At 32.2% G+C, this 26,570-nt stretch overlaps 1 protein-coding gene across 5 annotated transcripts in view; it reads right to left on the reverse strand.

Annotated features, from left to right (window-relative positions):
- The window catches only part of LOC149412846 (calcium/calmodulin-dependent protein kinase kinase 1), a 561,749-nt gene that overhangs the window by 333,003 nt on the left and 202,176 nt on the right, over positions 1 to 26,570 (reverse strand). Inside the window, exon 1 of one of the 5 annotated variants that reach the window (XM_089645635.1) lies at positions 4,920 to 5,173. The exons of the other annotated variants lie outside the window; for them this stretch is intronic. The gene's annotated coding sequence lies outside the window, so the exon portion shown is untranslated. Of the gene's footprint in view, positions 1 to 4,919; positions 5,174 to 26,570 lie in introns of those variants that run through there. 5 annotated transcript variants of the gene reach the window in all.

Below are 26,570 nucleotides of genomic sequence, written 5' to 3' on the forward strand. Positions count from 1 at the left end.
GAGAATAAGGAAATGTATATATATATTTGTTAGGTTAAGAAATATTTTAAATGTGAAAATACTAAAAAATGTATATTATGCTCTTGTCCACTCCCTGCTTATTTACGGAATTAGGTTGGGGAGGATCTTATAAAAACAACCTTAAACTCAGTAAAAGTCTCGCAAAAAATTATTATAAAGGTAATACTTAAAAAAAACTCTACTTTCCCAACAAAATTGCTTTTTAAATTGTTTCCAGTACCAAATATTGATGATATATTTAAGCAAACTTCAATTATAAAAATGTGTAAAGAAAAAAATAACACAGAATATCAAGAATTTTACAAACTGATGAGAAATGGAAATCAATTTATTACGCCAATCTTTAAAACAACTCAAATGCAAAACCATTATATTTACCAAGCCATAAAAAACTACAATAATCTCCCTTCCGAATTGCGCTGTATTACGAACCAACAAGAACAAATAAATAAAATCAAACTTTTTTCCAAAAAAACTTATATAAAAAAAAAAAAATATGTATATATATATATATATTATATTTATATATTACACATAACATATTATTATAACATTGAATCTAAGTAAGAATCGTGGCTCCCTTATCAGGCACAAGAGCTCCTCTTTTCTGATAAGGTATACATGACCAATTATGTACCTAAATATTATATTTTGCAAAATATGTATGTATTAATTAATGTAACTATGATCTTTATTAAAATAATAAAAAAATATATATCATTGAAGAAGAAGATACTACTTACAAATCTAAGCGAAACACGAAACAGAACAAGACAAAGTGAATCAAAAAGATAGCGGTCTCGACTGGGAATCGAAGCCAGGACCTCTGTCTTTTTTAACTTGTTTATTCTGTTTCATGTTGCGTTTAGATTTATTAGTATTATTTTCATATTAACGGGAAGAGGGAGGTGAGAAAGTACCTGGATATTCAGATTGGTTACAAAATACGACCAAAGCCATTTCAAGCAATGTTTCAATTCTGTATGAGAGTCTTACACCAGGGCGATACTGAGAATATCGTCCACTCTAAAACGTGCAGCAAATATAATATATAATTTAAACTAGGCAATTCGTGAAATAACTGCTGACAAACTGCTTTGGCAGTTGGCGGGTCCGTATTATGAAGAATAAAAAAATAAACAAATTAATCAAATTTTAGAATTGGAAAATGTATATGTCATACGGCATATATTCTGGTTTAGTAATGTGTAATGTCTATCACCTAAGAAATTCTAAAAATTTAGTACTATCGGTTTCATATGTCTTATACTGATTTATAAATGTGGAAATTCTAACTATACAATTGTAAATGTTCCCCAAAATCCCCTGGAAAGAATCTTAGACTTGTGATATCCCGAAATAAACCATTCATCTGTTCTGAATGCAATTACTAATGTTATCTAAATTGACCCGGGTAATAAATTACATCTTTGCGATTCTTTCAAGGATAAAGAAACCATCCTGTCATTTCGAATGCAATCAAAAATGTTCTCAAAATTTGTTTTGACAGCATCGCCATTCCATTGTAAGAATATTATGTACTAAATACACAATTCGGCTGTCCTGAAACGGGAATCCTTCCCAGTTGGACAGACAAAGGTTCATTTTGTTTTGTATTGTTTGTAATTTATTTACATATAAAAATAAATAAATAAAAATTACCCGCGTACGACGGGATTTGAACCCGCGACCAAAACGTCAAAAAATGGTTTATATTTACCGAACCGCTGCAGAGATTGCGGAAATTACACTTCAATTCAATGTAATTGGAACAATAAACATTACTAGAAACAATTATTCATGCAGAGAGAGATATACACTAAAGAGGTTACTAGGTTCTTAATTTGGGTTTTTAAATGTCTTGTAAGTGTCACTTTGGACTGAAAAATTCCAAAATCGCGGCACTAGATTGTTTTAAAAAGCAAATTTTAAACTTTGATTGAATAAAAATGGAATTTTAATACGCCTTTTATCATCTTTCCATGGAAGTGTGGCGGTTAGGTAAATATTTACCCTAAAAGATTTACGTCCACGATTTTGATTCAACGCAACAATAAATTCTAGAAAACAATCGTTTATCTTTTATTAAATTGCCATTTTCTTAAAACGTGTACTTTGTTTTGGATCGTTAGTTTAATTAATTTGCTTTTTATCGGCAATAAGTGAATATAATTTACTTAAATTATTATAAATTCAAGGTGTAAATCGGGAAGAGATAATTTCAAAAATTACAACTATTTTATTTTAAGACCTACACAGAAGCAAAGACGATTTATTTTCATCAGTTGCTGTATCTATGCATCATATCTGTTATGAATTATAATTAATTTGTCAACATATTATTAAATTACTTACAATAATTATTATTGTAAGTTGTTATTCATAAAAGTGCCAATTGTTAATTACTGACAACTGAAATTTATTTATTTATTTTTCTTTAAATTTCTATTATAAATAGCAGTATAATTAAATTAAAAATATATATTATCGTCTGTGTAAATTATCATGTAGGCAGGTAAACTACATCTTACCACGTCATCGAATATCGTCCTAAAAGCCGTTCATAAAAATCTTCTTTCTCACACGTCGTTATTTGTTCATAATGTTACCGTAAAAATAATATGATATTATCACTATAAAGTTATAAAATTTACCTTCATAAATTCCAGGACAACTTATTTCTAACAATTCGAATTCAAATGTCAACACGATGAAATGGTACATCGACCCCAATTTTCAATATTGGAATTTTTATAAAACTTGAAAAAATATATATTGACTATCTCTTGTTTGTTTTGCTTATTAAAACTGAACTATTTAAGTTTAATTTCGATAAATTTTTTTGTTTATTTAAACATGTTCATAATTATTTGTTCGGATTTACATTTTCGACTGTAAATAAGTAAATTTATGCATTTTAATTAAATAAAATTATTGTAACTGCTAATTAGTGTTTATGCACATATTTATTCATGTACATGCATAATTATGCATGCCAATAAAACATTTTGTATTTGAATCATCGATGTAGGTATTGGTTCCATGATAGCTCATCAAAATGACAATTCAACACACCTATAAAAAGTACTATAAAAGTGCTTTTGTTTCATCATTTTTCATAACTTTAAAGCACTTTTTATATGTGTATTGAATTGTTATTTTGATGAGTTATCCGGTGACCAGGCACTATACAAGGTGTTATGGGACGTAGTTGACTTCTTAACCAGTGATTCCTGACATTATTTTTATTATCATTATTATTGCTAACGCCGGCTAAACGTTATGAGATACATCAAAACAATTTACTACAAAAATGCATATCTTATAAGGGGTGACCGGGTATCTCATCAAAATGACAGTTCAATACACCTACAAAAAGTCATATAAAGTCATGAAAAGTGATGAAACAAAAACTAGGTTAAATTACATAGGTAACTAGGTGTGTTTAATTATCATTTTGATGAAATATTATGGAAAGATCTCGTCGCTTGTAAAAACTCGTCACTGTCACCCATCAATATTTATAAGAAGCAAGTTACGACGTACGTTCCTTTCGAATTATCCATTATGACTTGGATACGTGGTCTGCCTGGGAATACTTTTCTATTTCGCTTGTCTGCTTTGAAAGGACAATTTTGTTTAATATTAGCACAAAACATGCATCAATTCCAATTTTGTAAATGTTTAATTGTATGATGACAACTCGATAATCATATTATAAAAAATAATAATCTGATACCGTAAAAGAAAACAGCAAAATTTTTTAAGTTATTTAACTTATTTCAAGTTATGTAATTTTTTATGAATGTTTTAAAACGTATGGTTTGCGTCAATCGTAATTTATACGATATGTAATAAATATCTAGAAATGCGTAGGAAAAAATAATATGGTCAATAAGAAGCAATTACTTGTTGGGAAACAGAATGTTTCCATTCGATTAATTAGTTAATTCATTGCGGTATATTATTAATATAAATAACTAAAGTAATTTCTGTGAGAAATAACTTATTTATTACAACGACACTAGCCTTACATAACCAAATATAATAATTATAATGAAAAGATAAGGGGAAAATATGTTTGCTGAATCTGCAAAAACTCTTGAGCCGAAAGATGAAAAAAATTATGAAATTTGCACAATTTCGTATGTTATGAATTTAGACATAGGTCAACGAAATGATCGTCAAAAATTAAGAGAGTAATTTTTCTTATGTGCTCTGTTTTTAATTTTATTGTAACTGTGGTGTCATGAAATTTATAGATCTTTTTGCAATCAAACTGACATGCTTGGTTTTGTAAGAATTGTGTAAAATACAATTTTGTAAAAAAATAAATAACTAAATAAACTAATTATTATAAATTTAAATGATTTTACTTAACGATTTGTGTTCAAATTTGGCTTATCATGAGCTATTGTTTCAAGACGTCAACAAGTAATATGGGACGCAATGTATTCATAACACCTTTTTTTACTAACAATAAGAAAACAGCTTTCGAAAAAAAGTATTTAAAACTCAAGGATTTGTTTACTTCAAAGTAATTTATAAAATTGGTCAAAATGACAATTCCGTTCACGATTCATAAAAATGACAGCATCTCTGAAACAAATACGTTTTTATAGAACAAATGTGTTTTTTTGATTTTCTACACAACGAACTTTTAAAATAAATTTATTAAAAACTATATTAATTCTGTAAGCTAGTTTCAATTTTAAATTCAATGTGGAGGATTTATTTACATAAAAAAATGTTTTTATTATACCAAGAAAAATTCTAAACATTGTTTATCGCGTTCTTTTGTGGCGCAAATTGCTGTCAAACGCAGAAACCACTATTTATTGCTTATTCAAACCCAGCTGCGAGCGAAAACTTTTCACAAGAATATACGAAATACTTACGTTTTATCGAGTCAGCTTCGCAAAAATCCAGCGTGCGTTGTCCAAAACGTCAAAAATGTCCACTTAACTCAAATTTCACATAAAACATTTAATTACAACAATAATTATACCAGAACTCGGTTTGAAATGTAAAATAAACTGTTAAATATTTAGTTGTTTAGAAGTAAACTCATTTGTAAATCAAAATACTATCCCGATATTGTAAATAAACATCGTAAACACGGAGCGCTAACAAAACTAACGACAACCCTCCACGAAAGTTGCGAGATTACTAAAAATTTGCTCTCGAAGAAAACCTTTGACAACATGCTATGGGCAAGCTACGCCAAGTGACCTGAAAGCAAAAAGGCACTTCAACAAAAAGTGCCCACTACATCGCAAACCCGACATGAAAATTGTAAAAATATTTTTACAATTTTGACGTTTTTGCTTGCTTTTTAGAATCGCGACGCAACTCCCACAATACTAACTCGTTTGATTATTTTACACCCTCGCATCACGAACGCAACCTTAATTTATTTGCGCGTCGAAGTAATTCGATTATCTGTCTCAGTCAGATGTGCCGTGTCAAAGAGAGACATATAACCGAGTCACGTTTGTGAAATGGTATTTGATCCGTTGTACGTGATGTGAGAGCAAACGGAGGCTGCATGGATATCTCACTTTTCGCGTTTTCTGAGAGAGTCTCAACTAGAGAAAGGAATTTCATGCTTAGTAAAGAGGGAACTTTAATAAAAATAAAAATATTTAAATAGGATTGTTGGGGGTACGTTACTATTATTATTAAGTTGTAAATTAAATCATTTGTTTTTGGCGTAACCAGTTTTGATCGTACATCAAGAGTCGATATTTTGAAAAATTAAGGGAATTGTGACATTTTTTGAATGCGCAGATATACAAATTCGTAGATATGGAATATTTTTGCATTATATTGTAAAAAATATAGTGTGTAGGTTATTAGGTACCTATTTATCGTTTTTAAATAACACATTATTATTTTTTATGAAGACTTTAGAAAGAAATTTTTATTTCATCAACAAATGTAGATATAATATGTCTTAACGCCATCTAGTGGGAAATTTAGTACTAACAAAGCTTTTCCTACAAAAATAAAGTTGGTTTTTTACAGGTGAAAAAAAAAATAATCAGCAGTAATTGTTGATTGAAGTACAAGTACATATTGAATTATTTGGCGGGTTGGAAATAAGCCGACGTGGCTCAATTCCCGTCGGCGACATTTATTTTTATTCGAGAGATATTTTCAATTTGAAATGATATTACAGGCGAATAATTATTGTTTTTAATAATTTGTTATATGTTAATTATATACATATTCATTTCGGTTGTGAGTTGTGACTTTGTCTGTAATTCTGGTTCAATGAACTCTAGACCTTGGATTTGCTTTTGATTTAAGGGTCATTTTCAAAATTGGAACTGATTTTGGGAACAATTCAGACAAGCGATGATGTGAGGAAATTTTTTTTATTCTTATATTATAATTTAACATAGAAATGTGAACTTTTATTATGAATACCATCTTGAATGTCTGTGATCTTAACATATATTCGGTCCCAAGGCCATCGCGTTTGGATCAGCGTTCTTGGCCTTCATCGAAATACATTTGTGTGACGTTTGGGTTATTGAGCCGTGAAGCGTTTACTCTTTTTTATGTGATTGCAGCACAATTTCCCAACTGCCCGGAAGCAGTGGGACTATGACATCCCGGATTAGTGGAATATTTTTTGGCTGAATGAAGTGGGAAAAAGAAGGAGATGTGGTAGAGGAAGATTTTGAAATAGCTGGATATTCAGATGTGTTTACTAAGCCATAACTAAAGCCTCTTCAAGCATTTTTTCAAATCTGAAAGGTGGTCTCTTACTGAGAGTTCCTACATGTGTAACCAAAAATTAATATTAATTTCCGTTGTGTAATTATGGTTCAATGAATTCGGATTTGCTTTGAACTTTAACTTCATTTTTAAAATTGGAACATGTCCGTGTGAAGAATTTACACGAGCGATAAAGTATCCACCTATAATATAATATTTTATTTTTATTTTTGGAATAACTATTTAATAAATAATACAATTTGAACAAAACCACAAATTGTAATATTAAGGACGGGTTGTTTCGGAGAATTTGAGGAATTCTTCAAATTTAAAAGTTAATTTTTAAGTTCTGTGAAAGATTTTTTCAAGTTCTGTCAAGCAACTAGCCTATAGAGATATAATAACAGAACTAGAATAGAACTTTCACAGAACCCGAAAATGAATCATGAAATTTGATGAATTGTTAAAATTCTCCGAAAATCCCGTCCTTTCATTGAAGATGTTAATATTATTGTCTTCAATAATTGAATATTATTTTCAAAATTAGAACTGATTTGTCAAGAACTCCTCTACTAGCCTATCCCAGGATTTCGCACTGGTCTGCGCAAATAAATATAATTCTTAAGGCGATGCCATACGTAGTAATGCAAAATCAATTGTTTTTGGTTTGAAAATTTGGTCGCCTAGAAATGTTTCAGATGCTTTAATTAAATACTGCGAGTAGAATACATCTTGACCTTTGAAATAATCGAGAATTTTTTATATAATTTTTTTATAAGCCCAGAAAAAAAATAATGTATAGGCCTATGAAAACTGCTTTAAATCTTTTGTATAATGTGGCAAATTAAGTTATTTATAAACTGATAGAAAAAAAATTAAATATTTATGCCTGAACATCCACAAAAAAAAATAAAATGCACTTTTTGCCCATGTTTTTTTCTTGCATAAATCAAAACAGGCGGATGATGTTAAGCGGGAATTTCAACCTTATCGTCATCTACGTAAAGGTTGTTATTGATAGCGGCTCAATTTAAAATATTACCCGACGTAGTGCATCGCTTTAACTAGCTGACGAATAGGTACCCGGCGTTGCTTGGGGTTATCCTTAGGAGAAAGACATATTTTAGTGTCGTCTTTTCTGCAGGACTTTTAAAGATATACAATTCTTTAGTATATTATTTTGATGTATTTCATAAGGTTTAGCCAGCGTTAAAGAGTAAGCCCGAAAATATTTGTTTTAAAACTTCATTAGATAACATCGTTTTTTCTCTTCTTTTATTCACCTTGCGGAAGAAATTCTCTAAATGATAGTGTAAACTCTATCAAAATCCGTTGCGTTGTTTGGAAGAACTAAGCGCACAGACAGACTTGAATAGTTGCTTTGTTTTATACTATTCAGAGATTTAAGCAACAAGAAATAATTTATTTATTTTAATATCAACTTTTTTTTATTGTATTTCAAGCTACAATCCCGTTAAATTGCAATAAAGCAGTTTGTCAACAGGATGTTAATGATCAATTACATACATACACACATACTATTATTACTATAAATATACAATTAACACACCTAAATTAATATAAACTCTATTTAGTAACCATTGTTTCAGCATATATCTCAATCTATTTGTAGAATCATACTAACCTACCGTCATTGATTACACAGATAGTGAATACGCTCCACATTAAAACTTCCAAAACATTAGAAAATTGCAAGTAAACACAACATAAAGTGTCGAAGTAGTTAAATCACTTCATCTTCGAAATATTCAATCAGTTAGATTTTTAAATTATCGTGTGTGCTGTGCAGTGCTGTGTTTTAAAAATATTAAAATAACAATTTTCAACTGGTAAACATACCAAACGCGCAGGCGCATTATCAGTCCGTCATTACTATCGCCATTGGTCGAAAGTGTCGTCACTTTTGAATAGTGCTAAACAGTTTGCGGGAAACAGGCGTTTGTGTATAAACTAATTACGAATAAAGTTAACATATTTTTAACTCTTTTTAAATAAATTTTAATATGGATTTAAACGAGAACTCTCTTAACTATATGACCAAGGCCAAGGATCTACTCTGTTCGCTGATAAAAATTATTAATGACCCCGGCAACAAATTTACGAAGGAGCAAATGGGTAAAATTACCCCGATAACAACGGATCTGTTAGGAACCACAGGATTGATGGCTGTTCGTATGGGAATGTTGGAAGGAGAATTGTCAACATTAAAAAGTGTAACGGATACTCAGTCTATTGTTACTAACCCGACAAATACTTCATCTTCAATAAATGATTTGCTCGCAGAGGCCGAGGAAAGAAAAACCCGGTCAAAGAACATTATTTTATTTAATGTTCCCGAAAGTATTTCAGAATCAACAACAACAATTATTAAAATGGACAGCGATAAAGTAGTTTCAGCGATTAGTGATATAAATAATGATTTAATACCGAGTGTGGTTAAGTCGTACAGACTTGGTGTAAAAAAGTCCAACAAAATTAGACCGATTAAGGTCGAATTCAATGACTCTGTCTCGGCTCGCGAGGTTTTGACCAGGAACGCAAAACTGAAAAACGGTATAAAGGCCAGTAACGACCAAACACCATTGCAGAGGACTCAACTTCTAGATTTACGCCAACAACTCGAGACGAGGAAGAACAACGGTGAAACCAATATAACTATCAAATATGTGAACTCTGTACCTAAAATTATTGAATGTGCGCCAAAAAACTGAAACAACAAAAAATAAAATGCTACTACCAAAATGTGAGAGGGATCCGCACTAAACTTCCCATGTTGCTGACTTCGGCTGCAACTATCAGCAGTGATATCTTCATTTTAACCGAAACATGGCTCGACTCAGGAATCAATTCTGCCGTATTAGGCTTCCCAAATTTCAACATCTACCGTATGGATAGGAATTCTAAAACAAGTGCCAAAACGAGAGGAGGTGGTGTAGCCATTGCTATCTCAAAAAATCTCAGTTCTTCAAAAATATCCACAAAAAACACATCCATCGAGCAACTATTTGTCAATGTGAACACTTCTAGAGGTAAAATAATAGTGGGATGTGCATACTTACCTCCGAATTCTGATGTCCAAAGCTACAGCAATCACTGCGACGAGGTTGAATCAATTTGTGCTAAATATCCTAATACTAAACTACTTCTAGTTGGTGATTACAATCTGCCACATTATGATTGGTGTAATATGAATTCTGTCAATTCTTGTTCTAATGTTAATATTCGTGTTATTAGAGATATGGCACTGTTCTTAGGTCTAACACAGTGTAATAATGTTCATAATATAGGAGGTCGTACGTTGATTTGGCACTGTCAAATGTGTCTGACATCTGTGTTGTGAGAAGTACCGAAATTCTATTACCTGTCGATGTTTACCATCCACCACTAGAAATATGCATGTCTAATCTTAAACCAATTCCTATCGTAAAAAAGGTAGTAGAAACTCGAAATTTCAAAAAAGCTGACTATGTTAAAATTTCAAATTTCCTTAAACAGACTGACTGGTCATTCTTTGATAGCGACGATGATATTAATGTACACCTTAAAAATTTTTACTTCATCGTTAATTCTGCAATTGAACAATTTGTTCCTTTAACGACTTACAGAGAAACTCTATACCCAAAATGGTTCTCAAAAGACCTGATAGACTTAATTTACCTTAAAAAATTATCTCATAAGAGATTCAAACAAAGTCGCCTGGCCATCGATTATACTGCGTTTCAAAAATTGAGGGCAGAGTGCAATAAGCTCTCCGCAAAATGTTACAAAAATTACATTAGTGATGTCGAAGGCTCTATCATGGACGACTCAAATTTCTTTTGGAAATATGTTAAATCCCAAAAAGAAAATGGTACTTACATACCTAGTAGTGTGTCATTCGATTCTAAATTATCCCAAAATCTTCAGGAAACTGTTAATCTTTTTGCTGATTTTTTTAGCGGCGTTTACATTAATGCAAGTGAAGACAGCAATATTTCGTGCTTTGATTTGGTTGAAACTCTTGATATATCTGTCTGTAATGTAACCATAGACGATATTATATCTAAGCTGAAGAGTCTTGATTCCCGAAAATCCGCAGGACCTGATAATGTTCCGCCCAGGTTTTTAGTAAATTGTATGCATACATTGTCATATCCTATTCATAAGTTATTTACAAAGTCACTCTCATCAGGTGTATTCCCGGACCTTTGGAAGTTTAGTCTTTTAACGCCCATTTTCAAAAAAGGTAATAAGAGCGAAGTAACAAATTATAGGCCAATATGTATAATGTCTACTTTACCCAAACTTTTTGAAAGCCTAGTACTAGATAAGTTGATATCCCGAATCAATCGAACCATCTCTCCCCTTCAACATGGATTCATTAAAGGTAGATCTACTCTTACCAATTTGATATTGTACACGAATGATATTGTTAATGCCCTTAATGCATCACATCAAACTGATTCCATATATACTGACTTCAGTAAGGCATTTGATAAAGTAAACCACAAAATATTATTACGTAAACTAAAATTGTTGGGAATAAGAGGGAGTATGTTGGAATGGTTTAAGAGTTATCTATTAGGAAGGTACTTAGCAGTCAAGATAGATTCGTTTACTTCTTATACATTTGCTGCCTCGAGCGGAGTACCACAGGGATCTCACTTGGGCCCAATATTATTTTGTTTGTTTATCAATGATATTGTTAATATTTTTACTAATGTTAAAGTCCTGTTATTTGCCGACGATCTGAAGATATACAGAATAATCAAAGACGATGACGATCGCGCAATTTTGCAGTTGAACCTTAATAAACTATGTGCGTGGTGTTCTGTCAATGATTTGCAACTAAATTTAGGTAAATGCCAGATTATCAGTTTTTACAAAGGCAAAAATCCACTTAATTTTTCCTACTTTATGAATGGTGCTAATCTTCTTCGTGTATCACAGATTCGTGATCTTGGTGTTATATTCCACGAGAGTCTACAGTTTAACGAACACATCGATGAAATAACAAGCGATGCGATGAGAATACTAGGTTTTATTTTGAGAATGGGAGCAAATTTTAAAAGTATGTCAACATTAAAACATCTGTATTGCTCGTTAGTACGAAGCAAATTAGAATACAATTCCACCGTATGGTCACCGTACTACAAGGTCCATTCTCAATCATTAGAAAAGGTACAAAATAAATTCCTTCGGTACATTAATTTTAAAATGAAAATTCCAATCGAATTTATAAATTACAATAACTTGCTTGCTGAAACTAAACTTCTTAAATTATCTGATAGAAGAGTGTTAATTGATTTGCTATTTTTATTCAAAATTATTAAATCTTTAATTGACAGCCCTAATTTGTTGGAACTTATTTGCATTAATGTTCCTGCTAGGCAAACTCGCAGTAAAGATATTTTTAAATTTAACAAGAACCTCAACACTAATTATTCTATTTTTTCACCAATTCCTAGAATTCACAACCTTGCGAATAAATACTGTGAACTTATAGATATATTTGGTTTTGACAATTTTGTGAGCTTTAAAAGGCAACTTATTTCGATTCTATCGGCTAATAATTAACTTTTATAGCTTTAATAATTTTATTACATCTTCTCCCATTCGAAACCTTTCAAGTAAATTATATCCATATTTGTTTGTTTTTTATTTGCTCTACTATACACTTATAATTGTATGCATATACCTACTAACTACTTTTTATACATAACACTATGTTCCATCTCAGATCTTATTATTTCTTATTCATGTCGATATTGCTAAATTCTATTAGTTTTTGCTTTTTACAGGTGCAACTCTTATTTTGTTATTTTTTTTTTAAATCTCTGTTATAATGTTCTTTACCTCACGAGTAAGTTACACTCTAATTTATATTGGTTTATCGATTTGTTAAACACACAATTAATACTGGGTTTAAACACACCCACTTACTTACTTTTTATGTTGAACTTTCTTTTACTTACTATTTCATGCTTGGGTATATTTTATATTGAATCCATCTTATTAGTGTTTTGCTAATTTGCACAAAATTTTATTATATGTGTTGCTTTCTTACAATTAACTCCATTTATCTTCTTATGTTCAATTATTGTAATCAATGTAAATGTATATTTTCATGTAAAAGCCCATTAGGGCGTAAATAAAATAATAAATAAATAAATAAATAAATAAATAAAAAGGTCGGTCCGTTGCACAGAGTACTACTAACTATTAATTTGCTCAATGTCGGAAATCAGCCGCGACAAATCTTCAGGTATTCATTCGAATGACCAGCTTTTTAACGCGATACCATTTAAACATATGTGAATACTCCACTGCCCAACATAAATACTCAACCATAGCAATTAGCCCAAATATACTAGTTTCTCCCAATTTTTTTATTTTTTTTTAATTTTTTTATTTATTTAGTACAGGTGATGATACAATGACACATGTAGATAAAAAAATACTTTGACTGCCCAACTAGGAGGAATTTCCGTTTTATAATTTGAATACATCTCTTGAACAGAAAAATATTAAATTCAATGCAACGAAATATTATATTTAAAATTAAATTAAAACATGGCTGAGAGAATAAAGTGATATTAAACTTATAAATATTATGAAGACAATGTCAAAGACAACTTGAAACTAAATACAAAAGTTTTAAAAACTACAGGCTGCCTCAGAACAGGAAACCCTAGCGAGGAGAATTGAGAAAAAATTGAATTTATACCTATATAATACTTTATACCTATATCATGTACAAACTTTGATAATGATACTAATAAAAAAAAATAATAATTTCTTTGGTTCGTTTTTAATTGTGGTGTAGAAATACTGAATAAATAAATAGAAGCTGGAAATTATTTCTATTTCTTTTAAAAGAAACTCACTACAGCCACGACTTAGTACTAATACCCATTTAGCACACGCGCTCTGTCTCTGTTATTGGGTCCGGAAGCAGATCAATTTTCAATGAACTCACGTCATGGACAATGTGCATCGATATACCTATCAAGTTTTTCGATGTTACTGTATGTACCCAGTGAAAATCTTTGGATTTTTCTTTCCATAATTCTAGACAATTGCGATGCGTGGCATGCCAGTTCGGGGAAGGCTAGTTTGGGGCGACCCTTTGACCTCTCCAACTGGTCTCTTGACCACTTACGCCTCAGCGGCAAGGATATATTCATACGTCCGTCATTCCTGAAAATGCTGATCCCTTGATTCCTATCCACCTCTTTTACCTTTTTACTTCCCAGAACTTGTTCTTCTTCCTTTTCTAAAAAAATACTCCACACAGCACCCCCAAAGGTGACATAGGCCCCGAGGATAGTTATTTTCCCCAAGTCCTCCCGTGTGGGGTTAATGTAAAAAGTAAAATATCAGGTATTGGTGATGATATTAGCCAGTTGGAGTTAGGAGTCTGCCATATAGCTACCATAGATAAATACCTCAGGAGATTTTTTTTAACGTTTGGAATAGTATGTCAACTAAATTGTGTCTAGTGACATAAACAATAAAGTGACCACACACCCTTGAAAGATATAGAATGCAACCAAATTTGATAAGAAATTGCTTTGATCAAAGGTTGCTGATACTTTTATTTTCGTTTTAATAGAAATAAATTCAAAATGAAAGCATTTGAACGCTGCAGTGCTTCGTTCGTTCTAAAATCTATGATAACAACGTAAGCGTCTGGTTTACCCACTCAACCTTCCAATGTCACACTGTCAGTGACTAACTGTCACCCTATTCGATGTGAATAGTCGAGTTTCAACTCCCACGCTGGAGTGTCTCTCCGCCGAACATTTTACAACCTTGTGAATGAGGCTTTTTACTTTTAATGAGTGCAGAAATGGCGAGACTCCTAGAAATAGCTTAATTTAATTAAAAAACTCATATTATTATTTTGATTAAAATTTCGTAAAAATACGTCAGAAACAAGCTGTCCACTGTCTGTCTACAAAAGAGTTAAATTATCCGCGAATAATGGATTCGGGATCTTCTCTGATAAGAAGACTGCTGTATGCTGGTGATGCGATGCTGATTTCTAACACTGTCTAGGATGAACGAAGTATGTGTGAAGAATGAATTAATGATGAATGTAAGTAAGTCTAAAGGTGAGTCATGGTGTTTGAAAGAAAGAGTAAGAAAACCGTGAGCAATATAATTGTGAAGGATGAATACTTAGAGCAGGTGAATAGGTTTGGGTAAATAATTATTGCTTATAATAATTTATTATGCTTTGTGCTATGCATAAACACCTTGTCTTATAAACATTAGTTTATAAATAAAAAAATAATAATTTTGACCAGTCAAAATATTTCACCGACAAATGTAGATATAATATGTCTCGACGCCATCTAGTGGGAAATTTAGCACTAACAAAGCCTTTCCTACAAAAATAAAGTTCGTTGTTTACAGGTGGAAAAATATAATAAGCAGTAATTTTTGATTGAAGTACTAGTACATATTGAATTATTTGGCGGGTTGGAAATAAGCCGACGTGGCTCAGTGATCCAGAGCGTCTGACCGGACATCAGAAGGCGCGGGTTCAATTGATATTACAGGCAAGTAATTATTGCTTATAATAATTTATTATCTTTTGTGCTATGCATAAAAACCTTGTCTTATCATTAAAAAAATAATAATTTGAGTATTATTTAAAAACCACGGGGTGGCGGGTTTGATTCACGCTGCAGTGCAAAAACATTGCGCTTTTTGTGTACTCACACAATAAATTGGCACTGCAAGTGGCTAGTTATTTTGTTGACCCAAAAATGAGTAATAATTACCTCACTTAAGTTTCAAAATAAACGAGTGTAAGTTTACGGTATGCTTGTAAAGCGAATAACCATATTTAAATTTTTTCTCCTTAATCATAAGTTTTATGTAGCCTGGTAAGTACAATACCTAGACTTCCATTTGAACATCAAATTATCATTTATTTTTATTATTATTAGCTCGCGAAGGGGAGTAAAAACTTAAACAGATTCTTCTGTAAATTTATGATTTGGCTTTTTCGCCTTTTTAATAAAACACTGGCGATGTGGTATTACTTGTCGTGCCAATTTAATATTAAATATAATTATTTATGATATTCGTGTTGCACTGTATTGCATTATTTTTATTCATTTGATTATTATTGTTTAAAATTGATTTTGTGGTTTCAACATTATTAAATATTGCTATAATTGCAGTCTGGTTTCATAAATGACTGGCATTGCGAAACGCTTGCAATTTTTCAATTGTTAATTGCAAACTGGTTTGGAATAATATATAACATGGTCAGTTTATTGCCGCAAAAACAAAATATTCGCTATTATAATTAGGTACTCTGTTTTATTTTTACATTTTAATTTTTTTTTTTTGTAAATTTAAAAAAAAACATCGTGACAAAAGGTTAATTCTAAATTTTAATTACAGACGTGCTGCTGATAAATTCGATGTGACCTCTCCCTCGTTCAATTAAAAGATGCCCGTAACACAAAAATATGCAATAACAGAGCTCCCAGCTGCAGTACCACGTGAAGACGACCAACAGCCTTATTAATAAACGGTGCTTTGTACAAATACTGTGCAATTTCTACTTCAAATTATTACTACTAAAAATGTCTCGCAACATTGCATTTTGGCAGATTGGTGCATTTTCCCGGCAATATAAATATTATTGTCGTTTTTGATTTATTGTTTGAGTATGATTCAATTCAAGCATTTTTTTAAAAATATTTTGTTGACCAATTCACTATTATATTAGTAAAACTCAAAATATTTACTATTGTTTGTAAATTTTTTTCGTCAGTGGATTAAACCATTGATAATGTCATTTTATGAATTTAGTTTCATGTTATCGGAAAAAGCAAGATATGTAAAAAGTTGCTCGTCTATCAGAGCCTTAAATATCACAACGACAAAATGCCATTGGTATTTTAAGTTCCACAATAAAAAAATAGGTAGTTACTTTAGCTAGAGAGATACTCTAAATTATTTTTTATCTACTTTTAGAAAAGTTTATATACTGATATCTTACTGCATTTTTCTTATCTTTAAAGTCTGCATGTACCTACATATAATAATAATGAAAATAAATAAATATCCTGTTTCTTATGAACTTAACACTCACAATAAAATTGCTAAACAGAGGTTTAAAATACCAAAGTTACGAACTTTAATTTCCGCTCTATCCTCTCCGATAACTTTTATATTTCGAATTTTCATCCAAACCGTATAGTTTCCACTAAATACTACTTAATGGGTTCAATACGTCTGCTTCCTCTAATTAAAACAAAAAGAACGCAAAGTAAAGTTTAAAAAAATGTCCTTGGAGATAACGTGGTGTAAATTTAATGCGCTACGTAAAGTCGGAACAATGAAAAACTTGACTTATTTCCAAGTAGTATGGCCATAGGAAGTTACAAGCCAAGCATATGTATATTCTTAGTGTGTCTTATATCGCCACGAATATATTTTAATTTTAATTGGAAGGCGATTACTCACCTTTCATACCTTTTTTCTTTCCCAGAACATAATCTCCCTCCTTTCCTTAAAAAGACCCTCCACATAGCATCTCTAAAGATGACATAGATGATGTGTGGGGTTAAAATAAAAAAAATAAGGTTCTGATAGTTAGAAAGACGGCTGGCACTTAGTTAAAAAAACATTGTATTTTTGTGAAAATAATTATGTTATTTTAAATCTTCGATTGAACAAATGTTTACCGTTTAGTAGTTAAATTGAAATTGTCTCTTTGTTAGGTAGTTATTATAGAGTAATAATTGGAAAAAGGCCCGTCATAGATCGTGCTCTCATCATAATCAAAAGCAAGTAAGCAATTATTACTTAACTACTACCTACAATACCTGCATTTGCATTTTTGTGTCTGTCATTGGCCTTCTCCCACGCCTAAATTCATTTCACCCGATGAATGGAGAACACCTAGCTGCCGTCACTAATAACGGGCTAATAACATCAGTCGTGGGCGAGACATCGTTGATGTTCGTTATTCACAAACCATTACCACACTTGTATGTTAAACACGTCTTAATTATGAGTATGAAAAAGAGAAAAAAAAACTGCACCGCTTCAGCGAACATGACAGATATGCCCCAAGCTAAATCGTAAGTTTATACAGATAGAAGACAGTAGCTGAATATTATGTAGGAGAGAATTGAAGTACAGCTGAGTATGCTTTATACTTCTAAAACACTTAACCCTATGGGATGGGATGCAAGATTAGTACTCCTTATAAATACGTCAAATTGTGGTATTTTTGCAAATTGTAACTTCTGGGAAAAACAGTTGGAATATCATATTGCCACCATTGTCAAACGACAAATTTGCCACGGAATTTTTTGTCTCACGAACAAACTATTGGATAAAGTTATTCGATCCTAGGTTCTTCCTGTAAACGGTATCTTTTAACGTTTTTGCAAAATTTTTCAAACTTTATAAAAAGAAACCTAAACATTCTTTTGAGGAATTCTTAGGTGTGCTTAAAGCGTCCTTAATTTCTTAAACTCCTTCTGCACTGATGTGTGTTTTTAATTAAACAGATCCACTTTGTGTGGTGTAAAATTAACATTGTTTTTACACTTTTCCTATTGGCCATTATGGAATAACCAAAACCTTTGCCATAGGTCACCCTAAGTGTTTCGCTATGTTTGGTGATTTAGCACCGGTTGGTGCTCGGGTTCATCGGGTGAGGTGTTTTCAGGACGTGCCTGCCCACCATCTGCGTGGCGTCTCAGATCAGAAGAGGCTGGTTTGGGGAAACCCTTCAACCTCTCAAACTGGTCTCTCGACCCTTCGCCTTGCGCCTCAGTGGCAGGGATATGTTCATATGTCCGTCACTCCACACTGATTCCTGCTCAATACTCATACCTTTTTCTCTGTCCTTTCCTTAAAAACACTCTGTAGGGGTGCCCGCGTTCATGGAGTGAGGTTTTACTATCATAACATCGCCTTGCATCTCCTGGACACACTGACCCCCAGATTCCTACCCAACCCTCTTACCCTTTTCCTTCCCAGAACTTCCTCACCTTCATTTCCTAAAAAGACCGTCCAACATTGAGAATTATTCCCGAGTACTCGATCTTAGTCACCTTTTTCAAAATTTCACAGTCCATTATTACTTAATAACGATGAATTTTCGCTTACCAATGATCATGTACTTTATTCATCATTGAATTATATTAAATTTAGTAATGAAAATGATTTTGTAATAAATAATTGATCTTTAACAACAAGTTCCTTTTGCGTGTTGAATTTTATGCCACAGTAATTGAAAAAGACCAAATAGAGGATTTGACAAAATTGAGGGTTATTCCCTTGTGTTATTTCACAGCCAATAGATTTATGTATTTATTAAATCTGTACCAATGTTACGCTTTGAATAGCGTGTTTCAATGCGATTAAGTTGTTACGAATAATAATTGATTTGAGCATTAATCAGAACGAATGGATATGCAATAAATAAAAACTCATTAGTCGAGGTTGTGCCTTACGGAAAAATAATAAATAATGTATTTTAACGAAATGTAACACAAATAATTGTAATCAACACACACCATAGGAGTCGAAAACGTTTTTTGGAATTAAATTATTTTACTGCAATTTTAGAAACCTGCGTTTCAAATCATTTATAAAAATTTTACAATATCAATGGATGCCTTTTAACATGAAATTTTATTTATTTATGTAAAGAACTTCGAGATATTCAAATAAAGGCGAAGCTTAATGCCAAATCACTATTTTGATTAGTCTTTATAACGAATTGGTGTACATTATGAATACCAAAAAATATGCTTTAGATAAATTGAAAGTTTTCCTATCGTTTCGCTTGAGTAGAATACAAATAAAAAAATAAATTACTCAATAAAAAATAAAAATGTAAACTACTAAAAATATTTTTTTTCAATAGAAATGTATGAACGCATAAAGGAAACAACTTTAAAAAAATACAGTATTATAGCTAAAATTATCTGTGACAGTTTCACTTGATCAACTTTTTTGCTTTCTTATAACATTATTAACAAAATAAATAAAAACCAGTTTTGTGCTTGAAATCGAACGTTTCTAGACTCCGTTTTTCAAGCGATATTAATGTCTATTACCTACAATATAAGGTATACCAAGAATATACAAATTTTTGGCTTGTAGCTTCCTCTTAAGGCGATGCCATACGTAGTAATGCAAAATCATGTGTTTTTTGTTTGAAAATTTGGTCGCCTAGAAATGTTTCAGATGCTTTAATTAAATACTGCGAGTAGAATACATCTTGGCCTTTGAAATAATCGAGTATTTTTTAGATAAGTCTTTTTATAAGCCCAGAAAAAAATAGTGTAAAGGCCTATGAAAACTGCTTTAAAGTTCAAAATCTCCTACTTACGAACCCATTTTCGGTTATGATTTTATTGTATAACGTGGAAAATTAAGTTATTTAAAAAAAATTTTATGCCTGAACATCCACAAAATAAAATAAAAGGCACTTTTTGGCCATGTTTTTTTCTCGCATAAATCAAAACAGGCGGATGGTGTTAAGCGAGAATTTAAACCTTATCGCCATCTACGTAAGGGTTGTTATTGATAGCGGCTCAACTAAAAATATTACACGACGTAGTGCATCGCCTTAAACACTTATTTTGTTGAAGCAACTCCAGAAGCTGTGCGAGGAGAGGCTAGGTATGCTATGGATGGATGTACTCGTACTTCCCCACCTTCGTCTTGCCCATCTCCTTCCCTTCTCCACTATCTTCATCCTCACAATATACCACGATTGGGTACGCCATTGTTACAAGGTTGGGTCTCTTGTGCGGTTTCAAATTAAAAAAAAATTAAATGGAGGTCCCTGAAGTAACGTAGGATAGGGACAACAATGCCTGGAAGCTACTAGTCATTGCGCTGGATGAATATGATAAGGGGAAGACGATGACTTGAAGAAGATTCATCTTTTTTACAAGAAAGCAATGGCGGTTATTTATTTTGTTGAAGGTGTGAGAACTGAGCTAGAAAAATATAATTTTTTTTCCTCATTATATACATATATTATTAAAGTGTTTACGAAAAAAAATTAACTAAAACTCAGGTTTAAACTTCCACTACAAAATATTATTAACATTATCTAGTACATAAGTTCTCAACAATCTCTCGGAAATATTGAGCAGAAACTAGTAAATGTCAAGAACTACAAGTAATTTCTCATTGAATCGGAAAGAAAATACTAAAAAAACTAAACGAAACATGAAACAGAACAGGATACAGGCAATACAAAAAAGATAGCGGTCATAACTTGGAATCGGACCCAGGATATCTTGTCTTACAGGGACAGCGTCTTAACTAATCGACCATTAGGACATAGTTATTAAACTTCATATTAACAATATTATCTTGCAATTAATTTTAATTATTTCTTAGTTGGTTGGTCCGGCCTTAATTATTGTACTATTTACAAAATAGCGTTATCAACTTATGGAAAGACAATACCCTAAATAAACCCAGAATCTTATCGACGTAAGTGAAGCAGCCGTGCACAAAAATATGCGATGCGTTGCCCTATGTATTGGACAGACCTACGGTTATATATGCCCCATCAAATTTCTAAAATAAGATGGGAATCTTAACTACATAAGTGATGAACTCGTGTAAAAGCAACATTCGGCGCGCGGCCAGGCGTGATGGATGGACCTACGGTCAACTTTGTCCTAGCAGGCCTAGAAAATCGATCTTTCCGGGGGGTTTATTTTAATTATTTCTGATGAACGTATTACTAAAATATCATTTTTTTCTAGAGGGATCCCTCGAGAAGTTACTAATTCATGGCCTAGAAAATTAATATCTGGTACTTACCGCTAATTTTACAGTTTCAATCGTTTAAAATATTACAGACCGTTGCTGGTCTGCGGAGATTTCCTGCCGGTACGCGAAACATATGGGATCTACAGATAACCACTAACTAACCGTCCAGATATCCTACACAACGCACGTGATAGATTCTACTAGCTTTTCCGAATCGAATCTTTTCCTGAATTTTCTGTTAAAAATTTTCGTTGAAAGTCGCTAATATTGCCTTAAGTGATTTAAAATTACAATTTGTGGGTTTAAAAAAGTATATTATATTATGTATAATAAAGCTGGAAAAGTGAATCTTTTGACTGATTAGTAAAAATATAATATCTTTATTTGTAAAAAATCCCAAACCAGCACCTTTTCTTAATCAGAATCTTGGCCGTCAGCCGGTCTGCGAAATATTTATCAATTCAAAAAGCGAAACAACAGATTTTTATGTCAAAATAGGCGTTATTTCAAATCAACAATAAATGAACTGGATTTCCTCATGGGAATAATGCTTTGTTTATTTTTTGCCGAAAAGCCGCACGGTTCGCGAATAACAAAAAGAAACACATCGTCCTATGAATTTGTAAATATTTGGCTGGGCCGACGATAATCCAAATATAAAACGGAAATATATTGTATACTAACTCATGTGTACCCGGCGTAGCTCGGGGTTATCAATGGTTTTGACTAAAGTTTTGAGGTTGTGAATGAGGTTTTTTATTACTATTTTAATTTCTCGCTAAAGCAATTCCGATAAGTTACAAAACTCGATGTAGGACGGGAGGAACTTACAATACATAGGTGGGAGTTAATTAAGTTACAATTTTACATTAGTTTAGGTTGTGTATCTGAAAACTGTGTATATTTTTAAGGTGGAAATAATATTATTCTAAAGAATTGAAAAGTTGCTTTTTATTAGCTTTGATTTCACGTGATCTTTCCGCGTCTTTCTCGTCTATACCACATTGGTACTACCATTAAACTACATTATATCGACTTTGTATTTCATTCCAGTGCAGATTTAGTGCGAAGTCTTCCTCGGGCGTCCCCGATTTCTCCTACTATATCCTTAGACCACTATCTAAACACTCCTGGCAATAATAAGAACAAACTTTGAAAATTTCAGCGGATCGGTTCAGTTTTTTTAAGTCTATATGGGACAAACAAACAATACAGCAATCATAGAAACAAACATACAAATAAACAACCATACAAACAAACAAACATATAAACAAACAAACAAACATATAAACAAACAAACAAACAAACAAACAAACAAACAAACAAACAAACAAACAAACAAACAAACAAACATAAAAACATAAAAACATACAAACAAACACACATACATTTTTTAAATAGATTATTTTCGCTATTGCTTTGTTGACGCCAGATTGAAAAAAACGTCTTACTAATATTAGTATTTTATGTAGGTTGACAAGCATTATTAGTTCGTTGAGCTGTAAAATTTATAACGTATTTTTTGCGTAAACTTACCAAAAAAATATTACGTTGCACTTTCTGGCACTTTTCGATTTAAAGCTTGGAGATATCCGATGTAGAAAAACTTGTTCCTAGATATTCATAGTAGATTAATGAACTTAGTGGTACAACTAATTGAGCAAAATTGGGAGGAGAGAACGTAAACAGCCGCTTTTGTAAAGTTGGCAGTTGAAAACAAAAACACATATTGTATTAGTTAGATAATAGAAAGCAGTAAGTATATCTATTTTCGGAAATGGAAAATAATGCATTTTAAGGTTTTTTCGTTAAAATTAAAATCTATTGTTCACTTAACGGCCATTTTTTGTTTCTTCCTTTTTTCAACCCAAAATTTAAACCTACGAACCTTAAATAGGTTCTTGGTTTAGGTTAAAAAAAATGTAGCGTAAAAGACCATTTCAATATCTTTACGTCAAAATACGGTAAAAAGATTTTATGACTACTCAAACACAATGGCAAGTCGAAATACATTTGAAAAGTGATATAAAATCATTATAAGCAATAAATATTATTAGCCTTAAACGCAAATATAAATTGAAAAATTCCGAGAAAAAATAAATTCCGCACATAGGAATTGAACCCGCACCCTCTGATTGCCAGTCAGGTTCACGGAACCATTATGCTACTTTGGCTTATTTTTAACCGCCAAAAAATTCAATATATACTAGTATTTTATTCAACAATTATGGCTTTTTGATTTTTTTCTCCTGAAAACAATTAACTTTATGTTTGTAGGAAATGTATTGTTAAATACTTAATTTCTCAGTAGGTGGCGTCCCTAGGAAAAATGTTCGATCCAGTAAAACAAATATTAAAAAAAAAAAAAATCTATTAAAATTCACCAAGTTGATTTAAGGACTTAAATGTGTCAGGTATTTTATTTTTATTGTCAGTTACGATTTTAATTCAAAAGCTGTAGGTACATAATTTCAGCGCTACAATAAAAAAAATATATAGAAAAAACGTTATGTACTAGGTAGTAATGGAACCTACAATCTGATTGCACACACGCGTTAGAAATGTAAGCCGAAGTTAAAAAATATAACTTACTAGAGTTTTATTACCAATTATATAATATTAACGTTTTTTTATTTTTTATTTCATGATAAAATCTTTAATCATGGCTTTGTTTGACGTGTTACCCACACATTTTACAGTTGAATATTAATATTGCAAATTAAAATGAATTTAATTGAAACCAACAGACGAGTTTCGCATAATAGACCAACTGTCCGGAGCAAGTACGACAATCGCGTCCCCAATTGGGTTTATGTTGTGGGATTGAAGGAAGTTGGAAATTGAAGGTTTGGTCACCAAAAAACGGCTAGAGACATTTCAAAGGGCCTATGTCACCTTTAGGGATGCTGTGTGGAGGGTATTTTTCAGGACAGGAAGGAGTGAACGCGGACTTAGAAGAGACTCATGTTGTGTGAGGGAAAAAACACAGAGGGCAAAAAGTTCCACAGCCAACCTGTTGAACTCAAGAACTTGTCATAAAAACGACCCGTTCTAATGTGACAAATTACTGTAAACCGTAAACAAATATTGGCCGCGCGTTTCGCGTGTTTTGACGTTTTTAACTAATTATCTGACCATCACGTCTTTCTCCGAAGAGGTAGGCAGACAGGACGGACCGCCAAACAAATCCTTCTCATACATACTCTTTTATTATTCTGACTCTTTACACGGCCTGACTCAAGTATCTGATTCACTTAATCGTTCCATGTCTTCCTCAGGCATCGCCGATATCTTTTACCATTCACATTTACGTCATGTCTAGTCCTTACACTCCTTTCTTCGTTCATCCGCTCTGTTATATGACGTTGTGTAAAACATTTAACCAGTGGCCTCAATTACATCAGAATGCTTACCTTTTTCGTAGTCTTGAACCGTAAATAATGTCTATTTCAGAAAGCACCGCTGAAATCCAAACAGTGACCTTTTTCAAATATTGTCTAGTCAAATATTATGATGTGTATGTACAAACTAATGATCTATCGACAAATAACGCTTTTATTAATATTATTTACGCTGTTTTTTATTATTAATAATTCAGCGTTGTAGTTTCAATACTGCTCTCCAGATGTCGGTAAAGTGTGGTAACCAGTGCCGTCTTAAACTAGGCTGGGGCCCTTGGGCACACAAGAATTTGGGGCCCTTTTGGAAAGTAAAAAAGCAAATTATAATACCATTTTGTCATGGGTCGGGCCTGATGGGCCCCCCTTCCCTTCCCTTTCCCTAACAAAGCACCACTTTAAATTTTAAATTGAATGTTTTTTGGATAAATTTTGAGCTATCATATATTTTATTGACCGAAACACATTCCTAAAACAATAAAATATGTACCAAAACAACATTAATTGCGTTAATTTGATAAATTGATAGGTTTTACGATGTTTTCGTAAAGTATCACGCATCAGATTTGCATCGCGGCAATTTTGACATTTCGATTCCAAAGATAAATTATTTAAAAATATTCTGGTGTTGCCAGGTGAAAGAAACTAGTGGCTATATCATCAATGATGTTGGCGCAAGCGATTCTGACCTTGTTCTTTATACAAATTCTGTACATAGAAGGGTCAAAATCGCATTCAAATTTTTTTCCGCGCGCATGCGCACACACCGCCCGCATTATCGCGTTTCGCGAGAGAAATTGTCAGTCCTTCGGGGCCCCCTGAGAATGGGGGCCCTGGGCACGGGCCCCGTGTGCCCTTATGGTGAAGACGAATCTAAATTATAATTATCCAGTTTATGTAGTTTTCAGATATTTCCATAGGTGGCGGTACTTACACCGCATGACAGAGACAACATTTCGGCTGTACTCGATTGATTACGAGTACATCCAATACTAGCCGATGCCTAGGTAGCGAAATCAGTGCCAGATGCTTCCCTTGTTAGGATTACTCTTAGACTCATTTAGAACGAACGTATGTCCAGCAAGACATTCATTGTGTTTATCTTAGCATAATAAAGTAACTCGTAATCCTTGACGAACCGAAATATTATTTAAAACTCCCGAACGTAAGTGTATTCCATATTAAGAAGACAATTAAAAATATACCTGTACATGACAATTTCTATTATTATTATTATTACATCAATGCTTTTGGGTCACTCAACACGAAACCTAAGCATGCACGTAATAAAGATGAAAAGACACATAAAACCGCTCGAATTACGCCAAAGATGGAATTTCCAATAAACCATAAAGACTGTATATTTCGGTATTGTTAGCCCACGTTTTTCATCAAACTGATCGTAAAACATAGGCTGTTGATCATAAAATTACACTAATGAAAATAATGTTGATTTTGGTAAATATTTTGCACTTCGTAAAATAAAAGGTAAACATTAGCTATTATTACTAGATAATATAAGAAAATGTTTACAAAATACTATTTGAGCGTAGGTGCTGGTCTCATGTGATATAATTAATTCCATGTTTTTTAGATGCAAAGGATTTACATTTATACTTGTTTACTGTTTAATTA

Source organism: Hesperophylax consimilis, chromosome 22 (genome assembly GCF_061612785.1).
Source record: "Hesperophylax consimilis isolate HC1 chromosome 22, BYU_Hcon_1.0, whole genome shotgun sequence".
Classification (NCBI taxonomy): domain Eukaryota; kingdom Metazoa; phylum Arthropoda; class Insecta; order Trichoptera; family Limnephilidae; genus Hesperophylax; species Hesperophylax consimilis.